Source organism: Cryptotermes secundus, unplaced genomic scaffold, assembly GCF_002891405.2.
Source record: "Cryptotermes secundus unplaced genomic scaffold, Csec_1.0 scaffold5, whole genome shotgun sequence".
Lineage (NCBI taxonomy): Eukaryota > Metazoa > Arthropoda > Insecta > Blattodea > Kalotermitidae > Cryptotermes > Cryptotermes secundus.
The window spans coordinates 1390752-1414383 of record NW_019724742.1 but is presented as its reverse complement, the minus strand read 5'-3'; the positions used below and the strand labels follow the sequence as shown (position 1 = coordinate 1414383).

Sequence of the window (23632 nt, the reverse complement as noted above, 5' to 3'; positions counted from 1 at the left end):
GTTCGAGATCCGCAACTGCACGTTCGTATCACGAAGAAGGGGCCATGTTCTCAACCCAGGTAAATTGCTGTTTCGCGGTACTGAGAGTGACGTTAATATCTCAGATTATGACTTCGGTGACTGTGAAGCTTGCTGCCTTCTGCCATATGACGCCGTGTGGTCGAATAGAAGTTCATTTACATTTCGAAGCAATGCGCTGCCTAAGTCTTCAGGGTACAACGTTCCTCGCAAACTTTCGTCCCAGAGTACACAGAACCGCATGCCGGCATGAGGCTCTCGCTAGGGGACGATGGAGGTAAAGTTGAATGCATTCTTGAACTCGAATAGGCCAGAGCTTGGTCAGCTTCACATTCCCTCCGCTCTGCCCCGGAGAAGATCTGACTGTAATGTTCGGAAATCGCAACTCGATCGCCTGTCACACTGCGGAGGCATCCCGTTCCACAGACCTGACTCGATAAGACTATTATTAAAGTACAGGCATATATGTATATGGCCGGTCACGGTAGCCGAGCGGTCTAATGCATGTACTGTCCTCGCTCGCTCGGAAGCCGGGATCGTGGGTTCGAATCCCACTCAGGGCATGGATATTTGTGTGCGTTTTTCTGTGTTCGTGTACAGGTAGAGAGGCCTTACGACGAGCTGATCACTCGCCCAAGGAGTCCTACCGAATGTGTAAGCTCTAGAAAAACCGAAGTGAACGGAGAAGTTCATGGAGGTAGGCCTAGGGCCACTGGGGCTGTAGTGCCAAGGGAAAAAATAATATGTATATACACATTTTGTACGAGTTATTTTTGCCACTGAGCAGCAGTGACCGGCTACCGTCCGAATGGCCGGAGTTCTGTTCCAGCCTTTGGTAGGGCGGACCGGCTCTGGGGCTCGTCTAGCCTCATGTCCAGTGGCTACTGGAGATCTCTCCAAGAGATTAAAGTGACCTGAGCGTGAAGGTGACCTCACCTAGCGTCGAATGCGTGGAACCTTCGCAGCGACTGACTGCCAGGCCCTTGACGACTGTCTGCACTTTGGGGCTAGACGGGGTAGCTTGAGGTGGAAGGTCTCCACTCCCAGCCCAGATATGGTCTGCTGACATTCACACGTCACACCAACGGAGCTCCATTGTCTTTGTGTTCTGCTCTCTTTCCCACGTTTGTGTAGAGCAGGCCACATCCGCGATGTCGCGTCAGGAACTCAGCTTTGTGAGGACACACATCGTACCAGAAATTTTCTGTAAACTTTTAAGTAGGCCACGGCATTTATCCGATCTTTCCTGTTTAGTGTTCGTAATCATGTATATATGTAATTCACAGTGAAGTGTCATCTGCAGTTGGAACAGCGTCATTAAGTAATTACAGCCATTTCGTTATATTATCTATATCTATCTACCTCTCTCTCTCTTTCTATATATATATATGCACCACGTATATATCGCCCCTTGTTGGACCTTGGCCGCTTTTTCGGTTTCCTCATCTTTTACACAGTCTGTGTGATTTCGTGGACGAGTGATCAGCCCCTCGCATGGTCGCTACCTACACACAGGACAACGCACACACAGACATTATACCTCGAGTGGGATTCGAACCCACGGCCACTGTGACCCGGCTAATTGTAAAAAGTAAAAGTAAAGCTATCCCTGTACCAGGACGTGAAGGCCCATAGGGGTGTGAGACGTTGAGGGCCCCACATTATCTAGACAATCGGCTCATAGATGGCGGTAAGGTTGTCAGCTTTACGCGCAGGCCGCGCCAACACCTTCCTAGGAAAATTATTTAATTAATTCCTGGTACTCATTTCTGTTAGAGGCTGAGTAAACCCCAGGGCCTAGTGCGGCTGGAAGGATTAGGTCAACTGAAAAAAATCCAATGACCTCATCGGGACTTGAACCCGCGACCTTCCGGCTTGTAGCATAGCCCCTCAATAAGTAAATAACATGAAAGTATTCGGGAAATATTTGGATCTAAGAAGGCTGAAGAGGACAACGTAGGATGTCACTGAACTGGGAACTTCGTGATTGTGCGGGTTGTAACGGACCCCAATTATTTAAATCACAGGTGCCAAGTTGGGATACACAAGCGGAACTCGGAACATCCATAAGAGAATCGCTTGGAGTGCTGTAAGTTGGAGAACAAAGGAGATGATGGGTGTTAGGTAAATACGTCTTGAAGGAAGGAGATGCTTGAAGTGACTCAGTATTGTGTCCAGAGGTAAGTTTTGGAATTAGCACTGTTCGACCTTCGGGCTCCATGCCACAGAACTGCATCATGTTAACCGCGTCGGCCGTTTCAGTTGCAGTACCCCTACNGTCTGTATCTACTTCTTCTTCCGGTTCAACTTCTAAGGTTTCTGGCCGATTAGGTCGCTCATATAATTCATGAAACTGAAAAAGCGGCTGACGTCCGAAAGGCTGTAGAGCCATAGAAGGGATAAATATTATTGTGTCTGGTCTGTCCAGCTTCTTACTCGAATTCCTTCCGTACAGTCTCTACCCGGGATAAAACGGTCGGAGCTAAAGAAGTATATATGTGAATTGGAAACCCCCGCACTAGGATTCAAACATGGCGGCGGAACAGTGGCTGCGTATGATTCCGAAAGGCAGTTGAGAGGTTTTGATGCTGCCCCTTATGCTTGAACCCTTAGAAACTGGAAATTCACGTAAATATTTTTTAAATTGATTTCTACGTCACAAATACACAGTGCATGTTCACCACAAAATGCGTATATTGAAATTTGACTGCCTTATTTTCTAGAAATGTGTTAACATTCACTCCACAGTCGTCGTGAAGGAATTGCATTATTTTCAGAGCTTTGTTTCCATGAGCAATATGCCACATTGCGGTGGTGCATAGTTACAGGGGCAGTTCATGCTTCGCTTGTACCTCGAATTCTTGTTTGTGAACCGCAGGAAAAATGACGTTTGTATGCCAGAGTAAAGGTTCGGCCACACAGAGCGCTACGCTATGTTCGCTACGTACGCTACGTACGCTGTGTACACTCTGCCACGCAGCTAACATAGGGAACATAGCGTACGTAGCGTGCGTCGCGTACGTAGCGCTCTGTGTGGCCGAACCTTAAATGTCTGACTGCCTGGAAGGACACGCAAACTGAACAGTTTCACAATTTACACATCGAGCAATTCTTTTCTCTGATTTGAACAATGATTCTTCTTTCTTTAGTCCCGTGATTCCTCGTTTTTATTCTTTTCATTTGTCTTTTGTTCTTTTTATTTCTATTTTTTTCGCCTATTCTTTCTTTGTCCCCTCTTATTCTTATTGTCTTTCGACCATTCTTTCTTTGGCCCTTATTCTTTTTTTATTTCGTCCTTTTTTTGCCTGCCCACTTCCTTCTGTACACCGATCTCTCTACTTCCTCGCTGCTGTCTTTTACCGGCAGGAATGTCGCGTGATTTTACTCGCTGAAGTGGAATGGATCGATGGGAGGATGCGCCTGTTTAAAGGTTTCAAGACGACACGTGCCTAGACAAAGAGCTCTTCGCACCGAGATTACAGATTCGTCACAAGCTATGTTAATTTTTCCTGTCAGAGTCAGAAGTCCGGACATTACTGCTAGCCGACGCAGTATCAACATTTGTTTAGCTTTACGTCCCTTCATTTTAGCGATGGAGCGAGACTGAATCCCTTGGCACTGCTGTCTCTGAGTTCCCTGCTATATCAGCTCCAGGTGACAGTTGAATATGAACAGACAAAATCGAAGTACTCGGAGTAAAGCCTGCCCCAGTGCCCCTTTGTTCATTTCAAATTTCACTTGTGATTGATACCAGAAGTCCGCGGTGAGAACTGGCGACTACACCCGAGCCTTTGCAGCGAGTAAGTTGGGAAGATGAGAAGTTATTAAAGAGCTTGAAAGATGTGATGTTTATTTCAGTCGATTCGAGAGCCCTAGGAGCATGTCAGTCCGTGTAAACAGCATCTCTACCGAGATTCAAACCTCGTACCTTCAGATTACAAATGTAGATCGTTACACTTTTCCATACTTTTCACTGTTAGATTTCTGATTCATCTCAGGTTGGTAATTTTAAATAGAAGTAAATCGCTTTATGCATTAAGCCGAATATGGTTGCAGTGTGTATAGCTATCTCCAGGGTGTATTAAAATAAATTATGCTGAAATAATTAAGTTGGTTACGTACTATGCCTAAAACTGTCACCGTGACAGACCGTCGCTGCCAATAGGGTTGTGATATTTCGAGGATTTTCCAGACAACCGGCTCACAGATGGCGGTAAAGTCAGCCTTACGCGCCGGCCGCCATTTACCCTCCAGGAAGATTCCTAGTACTCATTTCTGTTAGAGGCTTTGTCGATCCCAGGGCCATAGTGCGGCTGGAAGGATGAGGTCAATTGAAAAAATCCAGTGACCTCATCAGGAATCGAACCCGCGACCTTCCGGCTTGTAGCATATTGCCTCAACCAACTACACTACCGCCTACTCCTTACTGTGACTACCTTGTGACAAAGTATATCTCTTTCCTTGGACTATTTTTCTGTTATATAGACTGCCGAATGTGATTCTTTTGTGTACTAAGGGGTTGTCAAGCAACGGAATGGCGGTGCATATCGATCGCTTGGCACTTTGAACCCGATTACGCTCTTTCAGCCATTAGGCCTGCTCCACAGATCGATGTAAACTGGGTGAGAAACTTGCAGCACCATGCTCCGTCACCCGTCAGTAAGACATTACGGAGCATGGAGGGAGGAAAGATAGGAATTTGAGGTTACGAAAGTCTTACGTCCTATTATTATTATTATTATTATTATTATTATTGTCGGACTGCCTCTGTGGTCAAGTGGTCAGAGTTCCTGGCTACGGATCCAGAGGTCCCGGGGCCGAATCCCCGGCGCTACCATATTTCCGGAGAAGTATTGGGTCTGGAACGGGGTCCACTCAGCCTCATGAGGATAATTGAGGAGCTGTTTCAATGAAATAGCGGCTCCGGTCTAGAGAACCAGATTAACGGCCGTCGGGATTCGTTCCGCTCACAACGCGACACCCTCTATCCGCAAAAGTTGCCACTAACTTCGCCAAGCGGCTGTCGCTCGGTCGGTATAGTTCGCTTGCGGACTAAAACCACGGAGTTGTTTAATGGAGAAAAAAAAGGTAAATATATCCTTTAACAGGCCGTGAAGACCCATGGGGTTGTTAGACGTCGAGACCCCACATCTCCTTTAAACAATCAGCTCAAAGATGGCGGTAAGGTCAGTCTTACGCGCTGGCCGCCCTTTGCCCCCTAGGAAGATTCCTGGTACTCATTTCTGTTAGAGGCTGAGTCGACCGCAAGGCCATATTGCGACTGGAAGGATTAAGTAAATTGAAAAAAAATCACCTCATTGGAACTCGAACCCGCTACCTTCCGACTTGTAGCATAGTGCCTCAACTCACTACGCTACAGCATGCCCCCGAAGTAATGGATTCTAAACGAAAATATCCAGTCTTCAGCAAAATTATTCTGTAATACCTGTATATTATAAAGCACGTTTCACGTTACAACTACGTAGTTCGGAAATGCGTACGTTTCCTCTTAAGCTCTGATTTTGAGATACACCGCAGAGAGAGCACTGAAACAAGGAGCGGAAGAGATCAAGTTAACTTTTGTTTGTGATGGCGGTTCCAGCAGTCTTGTGTGAAACTGAAAATTGCTTCAGATGAACAGAAACGATATTAAGATTCATGCAACGGATATTAAACCCTTAAGAAATATGAATTAATATAGTGCGAGATTGGCCAACATTATGCAGAAAACAGGATTTGAAGTTCTCACACCGGTGGTTATGAAGATACTAAGAGCACCATCTTCTGGGATATAACGCAGTTTAATCCGCTGAATATGACCCAACATAACGCCTCCATCTTAAATGTCGAATAACGGACTGCACGACGTTATATCCCAGAAGATAGTACTCAAAATATATAAGATATTCCGAAGAGCTGATATGTATGCAGTAAACTGAAATAGAGATGGCTACAGAGAAAACAGTTAATCACTTCAACCGAATGTTAGTGGCTCAACGCGTTATCTGGAACCCGATGTTTCATTAATATGTTAACAGGATCCCACCACTTTACCCTGTCCCATGTCAGTTTAATCCATCCCACACTGATGCCTTTTTTTAATTTTGTGACTTGTAGAACTGTTGCTGTGCAGCGACCGCGAGATTGGCATATGCCAGGGACGCTCCTGAGCAACGGCTCGGGAAACACTTTCCTTCAGCAACATATACGAACGCAACAGTAGAAGAGCTGTGTTTTCTGTGTGGTCCGTGCCGAGATGTTATTAGCAAGGGACAAAGTTAGAGCCTAGTCAGTTCAGCGCGGGAGTGTGTGAAGAGAGGACTTCGGCCGGAGGCAGAGGAATAGACATTGTTGGAGCCGTTACCAGGAAACATCTAGTAACAGACTGAACACACTTGATTTTGTGGTCTGGTGAACTGTAAAATATGGAAATAGCGACAGTGTTATAATTATTTGTAGTTACGACCTGTAAATGGCCAGTAGATCTATTCATGAGCCCAAACTCCGTCTATAGTCAACATGCTACACGTGACAATATTTTCCTGCCATCAACCGCTTCATCTTATAAGGGCACGTAGCACAGTGCTGCATGAATTCTCGTGGGTTGCTCGTGTACAGCGCTGTTCAAATGTGCAGGCTAATTATGAGAGAAGCCTAGAAAACCGAGATTCACGGCCGTGGGGATCTGTTGCACCGACCACGCGACACCCTCTATCCGCCAAAGTTGTCACTAACTTTNAGAGAAGCCTAGAAAACCGAGATTCACGGCCGTGGGGATCTGTTGCGCCGACCACGCGACATCCTCTGTCCGCCAAAGTTGTCACTAACTTTGCCGACAAGTGGCGGTCGTTCGGTCGGTATAGTTCGCTTGCGGACTAAGAGCCACGAAGTTTGTTTTGTTTTGTATATAGGATGTGACGTGCTGACGGAGCTGGTTTCGAAGGGTTCTCTCTACCGGGACATTATGCCCTGTAGTCCGTTGAAAGTTAACCGATGTTTCGGAGGAACATGTCGCCTCAATCTTCATTGTTGAAGAATAAGCCAAAAAAGAGCATAGGCAGCTTTGTCCCCTACTTGCTTCATACTGGTTTCTTCCTTGGCTTATTCTTCGACACTGAAGATGGAAATGTTATGTTCCTCCGAAACATCGGTTGACTTTCAGCCGACTACATGACGTTATATCTCAGAAGACAGAACTCTTTATAATAATAGTGTTGTGACGTGGAGTCTCATATTAAAAGTATTAATTTATGTGGTGGGATTTTATGCTGATTGTTTATGTCTAATGCAAAAAAAAATACAGTTTATGTGCTCAGTTTGATGAATACACATAATTGCATACGTGTGATTGGGTTTACTTATGTGTCTTTTCTTCTATTTGCAGGTAAGGTCCATTTTGACTGTTTCTCTGACAGTTTGCACCTGAGAACTGCAAGGTACGTGAACTTCTTTGTTGAGTTACTTTCGGGTGTCTGTCAGTCTGATTTCCAAGTTTTGTGCGCCATAGCACGTGTGTGTGTTTGTGCTCTCACTGATACCTCTACAGAACACCGGATTTACATTAAACTACGCACAGATATGTCATAATCGGAGGTTAGACCCACGTGACAATTTTTGTATTCCTCTGTAATCAGTATTACAAGCCTGGCAGTAATTCAGACATCTGAGGTGCTTCGTGCAATAACACAGTCCTGGGATAAGTTTGACTTGGTTCATCCTGGTCGGTCACACTAGCAGTAGTATAAAAGATTATTAGCACCGTCCAGTGTGATTGATAAATTTTTTTTTTCATCCCTTTACATGTTTCGGTCGGAGCGACCATCTTCAGAAGGGCATATCAATACACACGGAAACTACTATTACAATGTCATGGATATAAAATATTATTCTGTGACAATTGCTACGTTGTGCATGAATTGGTTAAAACATCTAGAGATTATTATAATTAGTGGATTTACAAATTATTGTTTACAAAACAGTTTGTTAAAATCTAGAACCAATTTGGTTCGTCTTCTTTTTACCTCTTCTCTCTACTTCTCTAGATAGCAAGATTTTCTCTTCACATCCGTCCTTTCGTCCACCCACTCATTCATCCATGACTCTACAGCCCTTTCTTAGATCTTGGCCGCTTTTTCAGTTGCTTAATGCTATACACAGTCGGCAGGACTCCTTGGACGGAGGATCAGCCCGTCACAAGGCCGCTACCTGCACACAGAAAATAAACGCAGACAGACATCCATGCTTGAAGTGGGATTGGAACCCACGGTCCCAGTGTTCGAGCGAGCGAAGACGGTTCATGACAAAAAGCGCGCGGCCATTGTGATCGTCGCAGTGAACTCTGTAACCTGACATAATCACTTGCCCCAACATATGAAATGGGGGGAAAATGTGTTCTTTCTTTCAATTGCAGATGCTGAGGGAAGTCATACAAAATTATCAAAATTACACGTAGCCCAGTCGATATTGTAACAGCGTACTTCTGGAGCGCGTGTCCGCTACACCGAACTGCTCGGTCTTTGTGACGATGCATAGGAATAGTTTGCTGTAAATCAAGCCACAGCAAGAAACTAGCGGACCTCATGCTGAGTTCCAGTGGTTCATTTCCAGAGTTGAACAATATAACACACGGCCGTTTAACTTCACCAGGTGTTCTATTTCTGAAGATGTCCGGGAACTGACGGTTTCAACACGCTCTTTCGTGCATTTCCACACTTCATTTCGCTCCTGAGTATAAATAAGAATACAGTGCTTTGTCCCTCTCAGTTCCCTGCCAAGGAATTTTCCCCTGCAGAAGGAGCTGAAGGCAATAAGATAAAAGGGTTAAGATTGGATTTGTCTGGCTCAGAATACAGCTTCGTGGCGGGATATTGCGGACGCTGCAACGTACTTTTGGGTTGCTAACAGCTGGGGATTTCTGGTTTAAATGACTTGGTTTCTGAAGATGGAGTTGGTTGCTATGCTTTGCTCGTCTGATGTGCACGAAATGAATGCAGATGGGACTAGTCATGTTTGTTTATCCGTCCGCGTGGCGAATTTTGATTGCATTTGGTACGGACACCATGCAACTGTAGGGTACCGCGCACCCATCTCCTGCAGTGAGCAATTGCGACGTGATGGACAGATCAACTTATGAGCTTGGAGCTGCAGCAGCCACATTTAATGTTTATTATTCGTCTAACATCTGTGGCCGGTCACAGCAGCCGAGCGGTCTAAGGCATGCACACTGTCTTCGCTCGCTCGGAAGCCGGGATCGTGGGTGCGAATCCCACACAAAGCATGGATGTTTGATATGTGTTTATTCCGTGTTTAGGTAGGAGCCTTGCGACGAGCTGATCACTCGTCCATGGAGCCCCACCGCCTGTAAAATGATGAAAATCAAAAAGCAACCCCGACACCGCATGGAATAAGAGGAACGGATTAAATAAAGTAACTAAAAACTAAACACCGTGGTTTGAGTCCTCAAGCGAACTATATCGACCGAGCGACCGCCGCTTGTCGGCGAAGTTAGTGCCAACTTTTGCGAATAGAGGGCGCCGCGTGGTCAGCGCAGCGAATTCCCACGGCCGTTAATTTCGGTTTTCTAGACCGGAGTCGCTATTTCCTTCAAATTGCTCCTCAGCCTCAGGAGGCTGAGTGAACCCCGTTCCAGACCCATTCTCAGAAAATCTGGTAGCGCCGGGAATCGAACCCGGACCTCTGGATCTGTAGCCAGGAACTCTGACCACTAGACCATAGAAGCGGTCAAGTAGGAAACATCTTTGAAAAATAATCCGCTTTTGTTAATGTATTTTTTGTTCTTGTAAACGTACGACATCGAAATGGCGGCTGCATGAAATGTGTGCCTAGGTTTTGGTAAACTTAAATTGTTCCCTCTGCTTAATTAATTAAGCACTAAGCCATGAAGACGTGTAGGTATAGCTCCACCGTTCTTGACGTCGACACTAAATGGAGGTGAGTGGTCAGCTTCACTCTGTGGATGCTTTGCTCCTGGAAAAATCGCCCCTTGTTCCCATTGGATGAAAGGCTCCTAGATTTGGATTAGATTGCGATACATAACCAGCCATTGGAGTAAACTGAAATTTCGTATCTTACGGACAGCATAGGCATACCTGCAAACTTCATGTTGAAATATGATTCCTAAATTAATAATTAAAAACATGACAACGGAGCTGATCTTTGATGTTATGTGTCACAAATTTAATGTCTCTGCCAAGAAGACGAAAAATAAATACTCTCATAAAGTCCTTTGACATTTAATCGGGAAATCGTTGCGGTTATGAACATAGTGTTTGGTGTTATTTTGTGTTGTACACTGTCAGCTGCCCTTAAACACGTTATAACTCTTACGGGACACTTATATGTCACGATACCGCTGATTGTACACGCCATGAGTCTGAAAACTTTTTATATTAAGGCTATTGTGTGCCGCGCCATCTGTTATTAGACTGAGGTCAGCTTACATGCAAGCCATCTGATGGCACCTCCATCGGCATTCTCGCGAACTCATTGCAACTGACGCAGAGCGCACTTCACATTACTTTTTTAAGGAGGGAAATTATATTTAATAGTTTTGACATGTTTATGAAATCTGTTTGTAACAGAAGCATTCAGAATAGGGGATTCTTTGCCGTGCGGTCGAAGGCGTTTACGCCCTTGCACCTTCCTTGCTCTGCTTTGCCTTCTAAAAGGCCAACCCTTAATCTCAATATTTGAGTTCATTATTTTAAATTATGACATATCGCATTCATATGTGATAGAAGTGGGTTATACGACACAATGAAACAAGTTTTTGGCAAAAGAACACCTGATGATGGCCGAAACATGTGACAGTGAGCAGGAGAAGGAGAAATAGATAAGTTGCATTGTGGACGGACACAGTAGAGTTTGTGAAGAATACTTTTGATGTATCACTAATTCTACCGTATTTATGTTTCGTGTTCATTACGTGCTCGGCGCGCATGGAGTTTTGTCTGTTTGCTTTTATGGCTTGGTGTGTTTTTGAATCGTGTCTTAAATGTTCATGCAGTTTGTCCGATATGTTTTATTGGGCAGTCGCTGCCTTTTAACTGTTAGATTCCCATATTTGAGCTAACCTCAAACACTGGACGATAGCTGTTTTAAGGGACCCAACTGAGTAGGTGTCTCCCCTCTCACCTGAGGACGGAAACATATCCAGTTTCCAAAACATACTGTTTTCTAGTTTTTAGAATACCGGACGATGGACAAAGTCCGAAACCCCAGTAATCCCGAGTGAACAGAGCAAGTGTTGCAAAACTTGTTTTGCGCCTAATTTATTAACGAAATTAATTTCCATTTCTCATCGATGTTTTGCAGCGAGTTTGGCAGTGTGCGTTTCGTAGCGTTGCCGTCTGGAGTAGGTGTGGATTGCAAAGTTAAGTTGCTCTAAACGCTAATGCATCAGCTGTGTTGCGCGCTACACACTGTACCCAGGGAGGGCATGACATTTCAACAGCTTGCTCGCCCTCCAACGCAGCGAATGTGGTTTCACTTATATTCTTCTACCTGCTCATGGTTTTCCTGTCCAAATGGAAGGCAAAACCTGTTAAACTGTTCAGAAATTAGTGGACTCATTTTTATTTCAGGTAAGATAGACGACCGTGCAAATTACGTCATCTTACTCACGTGATGTTTCAGTGTGTGTCTGTCATGTGACACTGGGAAGTGTCTCCACGGTAATCAAAGAGTGGATCGTAAGGTGGAGATAAGAAACTCAGACAAGATTTGCGTCTGAATAACTAATGAGAGAGACAGGGAGAGGATTAAAATTGATCTTAAAGAAGGACGGGTGTGAGAATGGGGATTGGGTTCATCCTGTGCAGCACAGAACAGGGTCCATTGTCCCACTCTTTGTGTTCTCGGCAGGCGAAATGAACCTTGGAGTTCTGCAAAAGACCACGTGGTAGACCATAACCTTATCAAGAATGATTCTGCTCCATAGATTGAGTTATTTATTAATTTATTTGCAGTCTGTTTAGAGACCACCGCCTCTGTGGTCCAGTGGTCAGAGTTCCTGGCTACAGATCCAGAGGTCCGGGTTCGATTCCCGGCGCTACCAGATTTTCTGAGAAGTATTGGGTCCGGACCGGGGTCCACTCAGCCTCGTGAGGATAATTGAGGAGCTATTTGAAGGAAATAGCGGCTCCGGTCTAGAAAACCGATATTAACGGTCGTGGGGATTCGTTGCGCTGAGCACGTTACACCCTCTATCTGCAAAAGTTGACACTAAACTTGGCCGACAAGTGGCGGCCGCTCGGTCAGTATAGTTTGCTTGCGGACTAAAACCACGGAGTTTAATCTGTTTAGAGACGCTATTACTATCGCAGACTGGAGCGTCGAGTGGTAGGGATGTGCGAATGATGAATTAGAAAGGGTGTGGAAGGAAGGGGTTGTACTACCAACCCGACATTTATGTGCACGAGAAACCGTAGTCAGGATAGTCGGTATCGGAGCCGAGGTTCGAACCGGGAACCTGCTGAATACGCCAGATATGTTAGGCATCTGCGCAGCTCTTTTAAAAAATTTGCTCACTCTTTATGGAACCAAAAATTTAGTTAGCGCTTTCCTGAGATCTTGCCGATCTGCTCCATCCCGAGTAACACGAAGCAGCTCCACATCCGTGCATCCAGTTTAATGTTATCTCCCGTCCTCTCCTAGCGTTTCCAAGTGGCCCCTTCCCGTCATGCTTTGCGACTAAGGGCGAGAGCACACCAAGGAAACTGGCAACCGCAACGCAACTGCAATTTCCGAGAATTGTTATTAGCCTGAGTTGAACACATGTTACTGAATAGAGCAGCGCAAATTGAGGAAACGGCAACGGAACTCGAGTAGGGCTGAGAAACTCAACTTCCAGGCAACGGAGCATGCCAGTCTTCTCACAGTTGCGTTGCCGCGCGGTTTCCTTGTATCAGCTGTTCTATAGCGCGCCTCGGTGATTCATTTGTTCCTTAAGATGGCACGAAAGGTTTACGAAGTTGCTGATTTTGTTTTTGTGCAGTTAATTTAGCAAGAGCGTTGTATATATATATATATGACAAAAGCCACCCAGGCTGTGCTAGGCAGGACAAAACAGATTTGACTTGGGAAAGAATTTCTCGTGAGACGAAGGAGTTTGGATCCAGGTTAAGTTCTTTCGAAACAACATAAGCGCCTCAATTTAGATTGTCACAGAAGAACGGACACATGCGATGTTTTCTACCCCTAACATTAAATTTAAGCATCCTGTTGCATTAATATATCATTTATTTCACATATATTTCCGTCTTAAATACAATTATTATATAGTCACCCTTCTTCCACATTACACGGTTCGCCTATATACGGCCATCATCAGGTGTCTTCTGGCTTGCTAAAATTGTTACACTGTATGTCAGAATTGCGTATCGCGTGTGAACGCGGTATTTCCTGATTAAAATAAATTGACCTTAATTAAAATAATTAACATCACAATATTTCCCTTACGGTCGTTGTCCGCTCTTCTCACGCCGTCTCAACCGGTCCCCACTATCACCACATTATGACAGGTCAGTATTATTATCTTCCACTGCAGAAGGCAAGTGCACGAAATTACAAAATACAGTCGTCCTTACGTCGGACGAACATACCCACTTAAGATGATGTGAGAAATCACTCAGACACAAGTTTCCCCAGTGTGCGCCTTCTAACCCGAAAACCAGTTGACTGCTCGAAATCGGCGACATTTCTCGATTTTGTGGTTTCCAGTTTCCTTGGTGTGCCCTGGCCCTAAGCGTCAGAATACGGCTCTTTCGTGGTACATGCCGTTGCTATCTCATTGCAGCTACGTTTGAGATGTAGAATTTGAGGAACTTACCTCCACATTGTCCATACGCCTCCATATCTTTGATCTTAAGCACAGGAGCATTATTATTATTATTATTTGTTTGTTTACTTTTCTGCATTGATATGTTTTCCTCCAGTGTTTGCCTGTAATTTGTCTTTAAGTTTATGTTGTGTTTGTCCATAATGTAATCACTTGTATCTACACTTACACGGTAGCGTAGTTTGTTGACGTGCTATGCTACAAGCCGGTTGACCTAAACCTTCCAGCCGTACTATGGCCCTGGGGTCGACTCAGCCTGTAACAGAAATGAGTACCAGGAACCTTCCGGGGGGTAAAGAGCGGCCCGCGCGTAAGGTTGACAACCTTACCGCCATCTGTGAGCCGATTTGTCAAGAAAGTGTGAGAGCCTCGACGTCTCACAACCCTATAGGCCTCCATGGTCCGGTACAAGGATAGCTTTACCTTACTATTACCTTGTATCTACGCTGTGCTGTGTCTGTAATTGGCCTTGTAGGTGTTGACTCGGCACATAGAGAATTGAATTGAATTTATGTGCAAACTTAAGAAGGAAAGAAATTTTGACGGTTGAATTGTGTAGCAGTTGAATGGCAATTTGAAGTTGGCGAAAGAAATTGTCTCAATTGAAACAGAAGTGGCGGGGGTGCAGTAAGCTGCAATGTTGATTGAGTTCGCGAAGTGGTTTCGGTTTGTAAGTGTTGCGGGGGGGGCGGGTGTCTTGTGAGAAGGTGAGCCTAGAATTAAGAGTAACAAAAGACGGAGAAGTGCGAGGCAATAAAAAGCTGCTGTGTGACTTGAGCATGCCAAACCGGTTTGTCAGTTCCCACTCCAGTGTGCGTGATGCGGGTCACGGGCGTGCTAGGGGCAGATCTACAAGTATCGACTCTTGCTTCCCGGCAAGTCACGAGGCTGTAGCCTCTCTGCGAGGTGCAGTATAATAATACATTATAACATTAGTCACAAGCAGGGTAGCACAGATATTTAATTTCGTGCTGAGGATATCTAGACTCCCACATCGGAAGATACGCCGTTGTGTTGTAATATACATGTATGTATTTGTCACTACAATACATCAAATGAGCATGACATGTTTGTAATCATTACCGGGGCAGTTCACGTCACGCAGACAAATTTATGATTTCCGTAATGTTACAATCGTGTGGCAAAACCAAGTTAACTGTAAAAAGGTACACGACCTTAATTTACTTAATGTTAAAAGTATTATTTTTATAAATATCATAAATTGTCTTAAATAATAAAAAAAATATAATCCGTAGGATTATTTTCAACATTCTAGTAATTTAGTTAGTTATTGTATCAACATCAACATCATCATCATCATCATCATCATCTTCTTCTTCTTCTTCTTCTGTTCGTCGCGTCGGGCCGCAATTTAAATCTGTAATAACGTCAATGTGACCGGCGCTCATTTATTTACTATTCTGTCATTTTAACGTTCTGGTCAGTTTCGCTGCTCGGCAGTTATCGTATTTTGTTAAATCACTCATGGAGCTGAGCCCTTCTTGAGAAGCCGTCAATTGTGCCGCTACTCAAGAACTTCCCAGCATTTTATGGAACCCGAAAGTTCATTACCGTGTTCACAAGAGCCCTCCACTGGTCCCTATACTGAGCGAGATCAAGTCAGTCCATATCATCCCATCCCATCCAATGTCTCTAAAATTCATTTTAATATTGTTTATCCACTTACGTCTTGGTCTTCCCAGTTATCTCTTTCCTTCTGGCTTTCCCACCAATATCCTATATGCATTCCTCGTCTCTCCCATTCGTGCTACATGCCCTGCCCACCACATCCTCCTTGAGTTGATCATTCTAATTATACTTGGAGAAGAGTAAAAGTTATGAAGCTCCTCACCATGTATAATTAGAAACATAAAATTAGAGGCACAATATACAGTATACAGGTCATGTAGCACGCATACGCTGAGTGAAATATGCATAAAAGTAGTTACGGGAAAGTAAACAGACGGTGTGACTTGTCATATCTAGACATTGCGGTAAGAATGGTACTAAATTTAGTTTCAAACTGTTGATTTGTTCCAACCTGATGAACATGAGGTCCCAGTGGCCGGATTTTGTGGATGCTGTGATGAAAATTGAGATAGCTTAAATACATGGAATTTCAGGCCCGGTCTTGTACTGTGGAACTGTTTAAGAGAATACGAGTATGGCGGCACTGACAGTATTTTCGATATGAAGCAAGGTTTATTCCTCCTTCGTATCCTGCAGAACTCGCTTGCTACGGAACTCTGCCGTGACGCCGCTCATATAGGACAGGCTTAATTTTAGTCGGCAAGTGTATTAATATGCACTATTCATTTCTGTCCCATTTACAACTTTCAGTGACATGAGAAGATCAATTTCGTGGCCTGTACCAGTTGACATTTCTGATTTATGGCGCAATAAGCTTCTCCGTGTACTGTGCAAGTAATGTGTTCGTCAGATGTCCCGCCATGGCTCATCTCCAACACAAAAGCACAAAAAAAAAAAAAAAGCTCGAACCTAGTTGAAATACCACACCACTCGGATTCTTTTGCCAAAGCCGGGGAGGAATTATACTGTATCCCGTGGTTATCAGACTGGGGTTATCGACCCCTTGTATATGTAAAATATAATTGTACCTAGCTCAGTTTCGCAAATCATAAATACAGTAAAATTTAGTGTTAGTTATTAATGTTGGGCTTTTACAGTTTTTAGCTGTTGGTGTTAATTCAGCTCTTGGGTGGTTACATCGTATTACCACCGACGTATCGGATGTATATGCCGCTTCCATCGTCATGTTCTAAATGCGCAAGGTGGATGAGTTTTGCATATATATATGTAGGTTCATGTTTCGTAAAATCCACGGGGGAGGGGGTAGAGGGAGTGCAGGTTGGTGGCCTGTCTGAGGCAGCAAAAACAGTGCACCAGAAAAGTTGTGCAGGGAGTGAATTTACCCTTTAAGGGGGTTCGAATGCATCAAAGGATCATCGAAGACTAGCGTTCACACACGGTCACCCGTCCAGGGCTGTTGGAAAATGTAGCGAAAACCGGCAAAATGTTGCGCATTTGTGTCGTGACTGCGCAGGAACATTTTATAGCTTGCAGAGGTTGTAACGCTGTTCAGGTTTACGTTGTTAGGTATCAGCCTAGCAGTGTGAAGAATACACTAGTTGTGACTACAGAGGAACACTTCATAACACACAGAGGTCGTAAAGCTATTTATGTACTTGCCGTTACCACACAGCCTGATGGGAACCTGTAGAAATGTGCAGAACTAAACTTTTCTCTGACCGGCATGCATATTGTCACATGTACGGGGTACGCGTGACGAAAATAACGGGCTAGAAATTAGATGATTGGATTTATTAGCACTTCGGTTGCACTCTCTCTCTCTTAATTACACTTAATACAGCGATATCGCCGATTTACACAATTTACAGTTCACCGTTGCACACGCACTAAAATTCTCAGTTTCCACGGTCGTCTCCTAGCAACGGATCTCAACACAGAAACTAGCACTTGAAATCAGTATGAAGTCTTCTCGCCATTTCTTGTTCAGTCACCCTGAAATCACGGAAATCAATAGAAAACTCTCCTTAGCTGCAAGCGGACTCGTGTTATATAGCCGCTACACGGACAACACAGAAAACATAATTCTACTGTTGCGTAGCGCAGACCACACAGAAAACAAGTCACGTGATATCCAAGTACTGTTGGAGCGTGACGTCATTGTTCCTGCGCGGAAGTGTGTTTACCGAGCCGTTTCCTAGAAGCGGGTTGCATAACCCCGTTTCATTGCTGCATGCATGTACCGCGAGGTGTTTATCGAGCCGTTGCCTCGCAGTGGGTTGACGTGTCACATTACATATATTATCTCGGGTGACTGCGATGTCACAGAGTCTGAGAATCCTTGCTGTACCATAACATCTAAATTATAGGCATTCAGTGGCGTAGTAGAGTAGGTCTAATTAGATGCAGAGTCGGCCTGCTGTACTTCATCGGTTAAAGGGCCTACATCACTTTGTGTGGAAAGTTGCAAGCCACCTATTTAATTATTTTATGTTGCTTCGAAAAACCGCTTATTAAAAAAAGCACATAATGTGAAAGACAGGTGTGAAGTAGAATTTGATTACGTACCGAGTAATTTTGCTCCTCTTGTACTCGAGAGGTGATCGGTTCGTATCTGGGCTGGGTAGCCCGCTATCCTGAGTGAGATTGTCTCGTCATTTCTATTCAACCGTCCTATCAGTCTGAAAATAAATATAAAATTATTTTAATATTAATATTTTAAATATAGTGAGTGCAAGTTAAAATAATTTCAGAGTTTAGTTACAAGCTTTCAGACTGTACAGGTGTATCAGCAGTAAACATCAACGCAAGTCAGTTATTAAAATGGCAAAGATGTATGTTTACTGGAAGTATAGACTCCTCACTTGCTTCTCACAGACGTAGGTAGCGATGTAAATATTTATTGTTTTTCGGAAGAATTCTCTCTATTTGCATGGCTATTTATCCAGGCACCTGGCCCCTCCAACTGCGCCATGTACATCTCTGCGAATGACATTCCAAGGCTTCAGTCTGTGCGGAAAGAGGAGTGGCAAAGACCGTGATGGCAGTGTGCCCAAACTATTAGGCACAGCGCCATGCTGTTTGTTTAACAATGATGTTTTCAATCTTAAGAGAGATTTTCATTGGCAATCCAGAGGATAGAATACGCGTGTCGAATGCCATCACAGTCCTGATACAAGCTAATGTGAATCTCATGGTGCAGGTGTTATCTGTCTGTCTGTCTGTCTATCTATCTATCAATCAATCTATCTGTCTACGAGTATCTACTCTCCTTTCACTGGACCTTGGCCGCGTTTTCAGTTTCTTAATCCTGTGCACAGTTGGTAGGACTCCTTGGACGGGGGATCAGCCCGTCGCAAGGCCGCCACGTACACACAGAACGACACGAATACAGAATAAACACACGCAGACATCCATGCCTTGATTGGGATTCGAAACCACGATCCCAGCGAAGATTCTGCGTACATTTAAGTACGTCTCGATTTAATGTTAGAATTCGTAGAGAGCAGACCCACTTCTGAATCACTGGCGTAGGAAGTACCGAATGTCAGCTGCCTTATTTCGGGAGTTCCCTTGCGAGACCCGTAAATGTTCTCCTCCTCTCACTTGTTTTCCCTCCTTGACGCGCAGCATTCGACATTACAATCCCCTTGCAAGCTCAGCTGTTACTCTGACCTTTTAAACAGAAGAAAGAGAGCTAAGAGGAGAAAACAAATAAGGAAATTAAAGCGGAAACAAAACAGATACAGAAGGACAGAACAAGAAGCAGAATTACACCAAGAAAGGCGGAAGCAAAATGAAAATGTATATATAAAAGGGAAAGACAAAAATAAGTGAATAATTCAGATAAATAAATGGGAGTTACGAGTAGTATACCTCGGTCACCGTAGTTACTAGGCTATTCTACCTCAGTCAGCGTAGTTACTAGGCTATTCTACCTCAGTCAGCGTAGTTACTAGGCTAGTATACCTCAGTCAGCGTAGTTACTCGGCTAGTATACCTCAGTCAGCATAGTCACTAGACTAGTATACCTCAGCATAGTTTCTAGGACAGTATACCTCAGTCAGCGTAGTTTCTAGGCTAGTATACCTCAGTCAGCGTAGTTACTAGGCTAGTATACCTCAGTCAGCATAGTTACTAGGCTAGTATACCTCAGCATAGTTTCTAGGATAGTATACCTCAGTCAGCGTAGTTTATAGGCTGGTATACCCAGTCAGCATAGTTACTAGGCTAGTATACCTCAGCATAGTTTCTAGGATAGTATACCTCAGTCAGCGTAGTTTATAGGCTGGTATACCCAGTCAGCATAGTTACTAGGCTAGTATACCTCAGCATAGTTTCTAGGATAGTATACCTCAGTCAGCATAGTTTCTAGGCTGCGGGCTGGACAGAGAATCTTCTCTGTTCTCCGCCTCAACCAGATCGACTCTGCGGAGCACCCAGACTCAGTCCACTGGGTACCGGGACTTTTCCCATGGGTGGGCTGCCGCGGCGTGAAGCTTACCACTCACCTCCATCTCGGGAGGAAGGTAAGCACGCGTGGAGCTAAAACGCCAGTCCCCTGCACGTCTTCGTGGTGTGTATAATTAAGCGCATAGACAATATTGTATTTTTATAAATAAATACAGATTATTCAAATTTATAACACGAGAGAGAGCCAGTAAATAGGCCACAAATGGATATAGACCGCGGCCCGGGTTCGGCCCCGGGTCTGGTCAAGTGGGATTTGTGGTGGACAAAGTGGCGCTGGGGCGGGTTTTCTCCGAGTATTTCGGTTTCCCCTGCCAATCTTCATTCCACCAAATTCTCCATCATCATAATCACCCGGGTAGGCTACAATAGGCCAATCAGTGGACGCCGTGCCGAGTGGACCCAGTTGGACTCCACCCCCCAATAAGCGAAAATGGATACAAAATGTAAAACATGTGATATTCGAACCTGAAAAAAACATACTTCTCGACGTATTCTCCACCAACACTGATACACTTGTCCCATCGCTGTACCATTGCGCCTAAACCCGCAGCATGCAAGTCATGTGACTGTTGCATTAGCGACTCCGGCACCTGGTCCGGCATCTTCTGCCCTTTCGAACGTCCCTGAGAAAACTTTTCGACCCAGTTGTGAACCGCTTTACGCTACAGACATTTCCCACCGTAAACAGGAAACAGTTCTTTATGAATATCCTTTGTATTGAGTTCTTTTTCCGTACAAAAAAGAAACGCACAAGAGAACGCTGCTGTTTGCTAGTACACCCTTTAAGCACGGTCACCATTTTGATTATTGAAATCAGCCCTAAACATGCGCATGCGCGTCTGCTACCTATACTGTCATGAAACTAGATTGCTGCTACCCACATATATAAATAGAAAACTTATTTCATCCATTACCGCTGTTTTAATTCAATTTTTGACCTGTTCACTGACTCTCACTTGCATAATGCCATCCAGTTTTCACTGTAATTAAGTTTAATATTTTTTTTTCATTGACGCTACAGCCCCAATTTGGGCCTAGGCCTACCTCCATGAAACTCTCCGTTTTCACTTCGATTTTACTAGATCTTAGACATACGGTAGGACTCCTTGGGCGGGTGATCAGCTCGTCGCAAAGCCTCTACCTGTACACAAACACAGAAAAACGCACACAAACATCCATGCCCTGAGTGGGAATGGAACTCACGATCCCGGCTTCCGAGCAAGCGAAGACAATTAAGTTCGATATACTCGGAAATAAAGCTACGACCGTCTGTTTCAATATCCTTGTCCAAAGAGTGTAGCCGCCCTAATTCGAACCTCTGTCCACTGTTGTCGAACTTCGTCGGTAAATAACAAGAGACTTCCAACACATTAATAACTGGGTAATAGAATCGAGAATTTTGAATTAGCAACACTTCGTTTGCTTTAGTGAAAGTGACCTGGTAAGAAAGAAATTAGCGACAAGGATGTTAGCACTTGTGACAACATTGCTGCTGTTTTGCACAGAGCTAGAGGGTTTCTAGTAACGCGATTGCCATGTCCTGAAGGACGTAGTTATTCACTCGCAGTTCTCATTCAGTTTGGAGGCCGCACAAATGAGGCATTCGCGGCTGATATGCCATTTTGTTTGAAGGAATATACTAAAAGGAAGGACCTAGGATCATATTACAAGTAGCTGTGGATGATTTCATAACTCTTATTTCATTCATATTCTTAAATATGTTCGGTAAGGCTAGAAGGAGCTACTTAACTTGGCAACAAACATTCAGTTCTGTGCACAATTTCAGTGCAAAATCTCCCATATCTGGGATGCGAAATATAGATTTCGCTCTTCAGCCATCGTGTTTTTTTATCAGAAAAGCGAGATGATTAGTTCCGGTACGGGTGTGAATGTACAGTTATGAAGTGTTAAATATTATTGCTCAATACTTGGCACAAACACCCTATAAAGGTGGGAAATTTGTCCCTCCAACAGACACTTATCTGTAAAGCTAAACGTCATCACCGCCGGGAGAAAAGTACTTCTGTGTTCCATGTAGAACAACCAGTCTTTGCAAAACCGTAACTTTTCCGCCCAGCACGGTCTTCCTCCCCCACTTCGACTTGACGGTTTGTTGCCCGGAGAAGTTTCTACATCCATGCAAACATTCGGGTCCCAAGTCCGTTCACCTCTTAACGTGACCCCCGTGACCGCTGAATATTTACTCGCGTCGCGTCGGTATGGTTGAGACACGCCGATTAATTGCCCGTAAAGTCATCAGACCCAAGGGACAGCAGCTTCCGTGTTTCACGAGCCATCTTCCTGTTCCATAAAGCTGATAGGCTGTTAAACGCTCCTTGTGGGGTGTAACTCTCCGTAGTCCGGAGAAAGTCAACCGACGTTTCGGAAGGACACAAAGTGGCTTTTTGCTTGGCTTACTCATCGATTCTGACGATGCTGAGGGGTATGTTGCCCCGAAACGTAGATTGAATTTTACCGGATAACACGGCGTTGCGTCCCAGAAGATAGAAGTATTCATAGTCACCACTGTGAGCACTTCAGATCCGCCATTAGTGTATTTGTTTGGTGCATTGTCCTTCTGTATGAACTTGAAACAAACAGAAAAACGCAGGCATACATTCATGCCTCCAGTGGGATTTGAACCCACGATTCTAGTGTTCGAGCAGACGAAGACATTTCATGCCTTAGGCCGCACTGAATGTCTTCTGTAAAATGTAAAATTGTTCGTTTAATTATTTAAGCACAGCGCCGTGACAACGTATGGGGGAGTGGACGTACAGCTCCACATATCTTTAGCCCCGGCAAAACACAGAGATGAGTCATGAGCCGTACTTTGCTGTTGGTTTACCCTGTAGAAAGATCCCTACCCAGTACTCACTGGACAGGAGGCTGATTGGGCTGTAGTGCAGAGTAGAAGGTAAGAACCTCTTCTCTGACCGCAATGGTACACGGATTGGTCGGTCTTTCAGCAAGAAATTTCGGCTCCAGGGTTCTTGTCAACAAATGTAAAATCGTAAGGAACGCAGTTCCAGTGTTTCCATAGCCTGAAGTTCAGTACACGGTTCCAGTGGTTTTTATTTGAATCGTGTCTCGGCTTCTCTTTCCACATCTGAGCGGAGAGTTGGTCCTGACGAGATGTACAGTCATTCTAAATTTTTGTCGGAGTTTCCGTGGCGTGTAATAGCAAAATAAAACTGCATGCAGGTTATACAGTGTAACTCAGAAATTTTTATTACTCGTAGATGCAATGCTGCAGAATCCTAAACAACTTCAGCATGCACGCCCTTCGTGGCACATAAAATGTCCAAGTTTCCTGGCGTCGATTGACATCGTCATGCGAAGTGCTCGGTCTTCTGCTCCTTTTCGGTGCAGAACACTATCAGTCTATTGAAATTGCCTTAACCAACGTCGGATGGCATTATCTGAAGGTGGATTTTTTCCATATTGAGTTCTGTAACGACTTTGCATATTGGTAACGAACTCTGTTTCGAAAAACCAAAATACGCACAATGATGTCATATTTTCTCCCAGAAATCAATTGTGGTGAGTACAGTGTTGCCAAATAAACTTTTTGAGTTTCACTTTCATATTCCTTAAGCAGTTTTATTTTATTGCTTCCGGTGTGAAAATTATAGGCCACGGAAACCCCGACAGTAATGTAGAATCACCTTGTAGTTTTGAAGAACAGTTTTGTTGACTGCAGTCTGTAACCCACCTGCTTAGATCATTGAGTGC

At 44.3% G+C, this 23632-nt stretch overlaps 1 protein-coding gene and 1 long non-coding RNA gene across 4 annotated transcripts in view; one reads left to right on the top strand and one right to left on the bottom strand.

Annotated features, from left to right (window-relative positions):
• LOC111862761 overlaps positions 1-23632 on the top strand; it is a 141453-nt gene that overhangs the window by 84798 nt on the left and 33023 nt on the right. The window lies entirely within an intron of this gene.
• LOC117282184 lies at positions 17339-18388 on the bottom strand. Its single transcript, XR_004512835.1, has 3 exons — positions 18289-18388; positions 17993-18105; positions 17339-17419 (listed from the first exon to the last, which is right to left on the bottom strand). It is a non-coding gene; the product is annotated as an uncharacterized LOC117282184 (long non-coding RNA).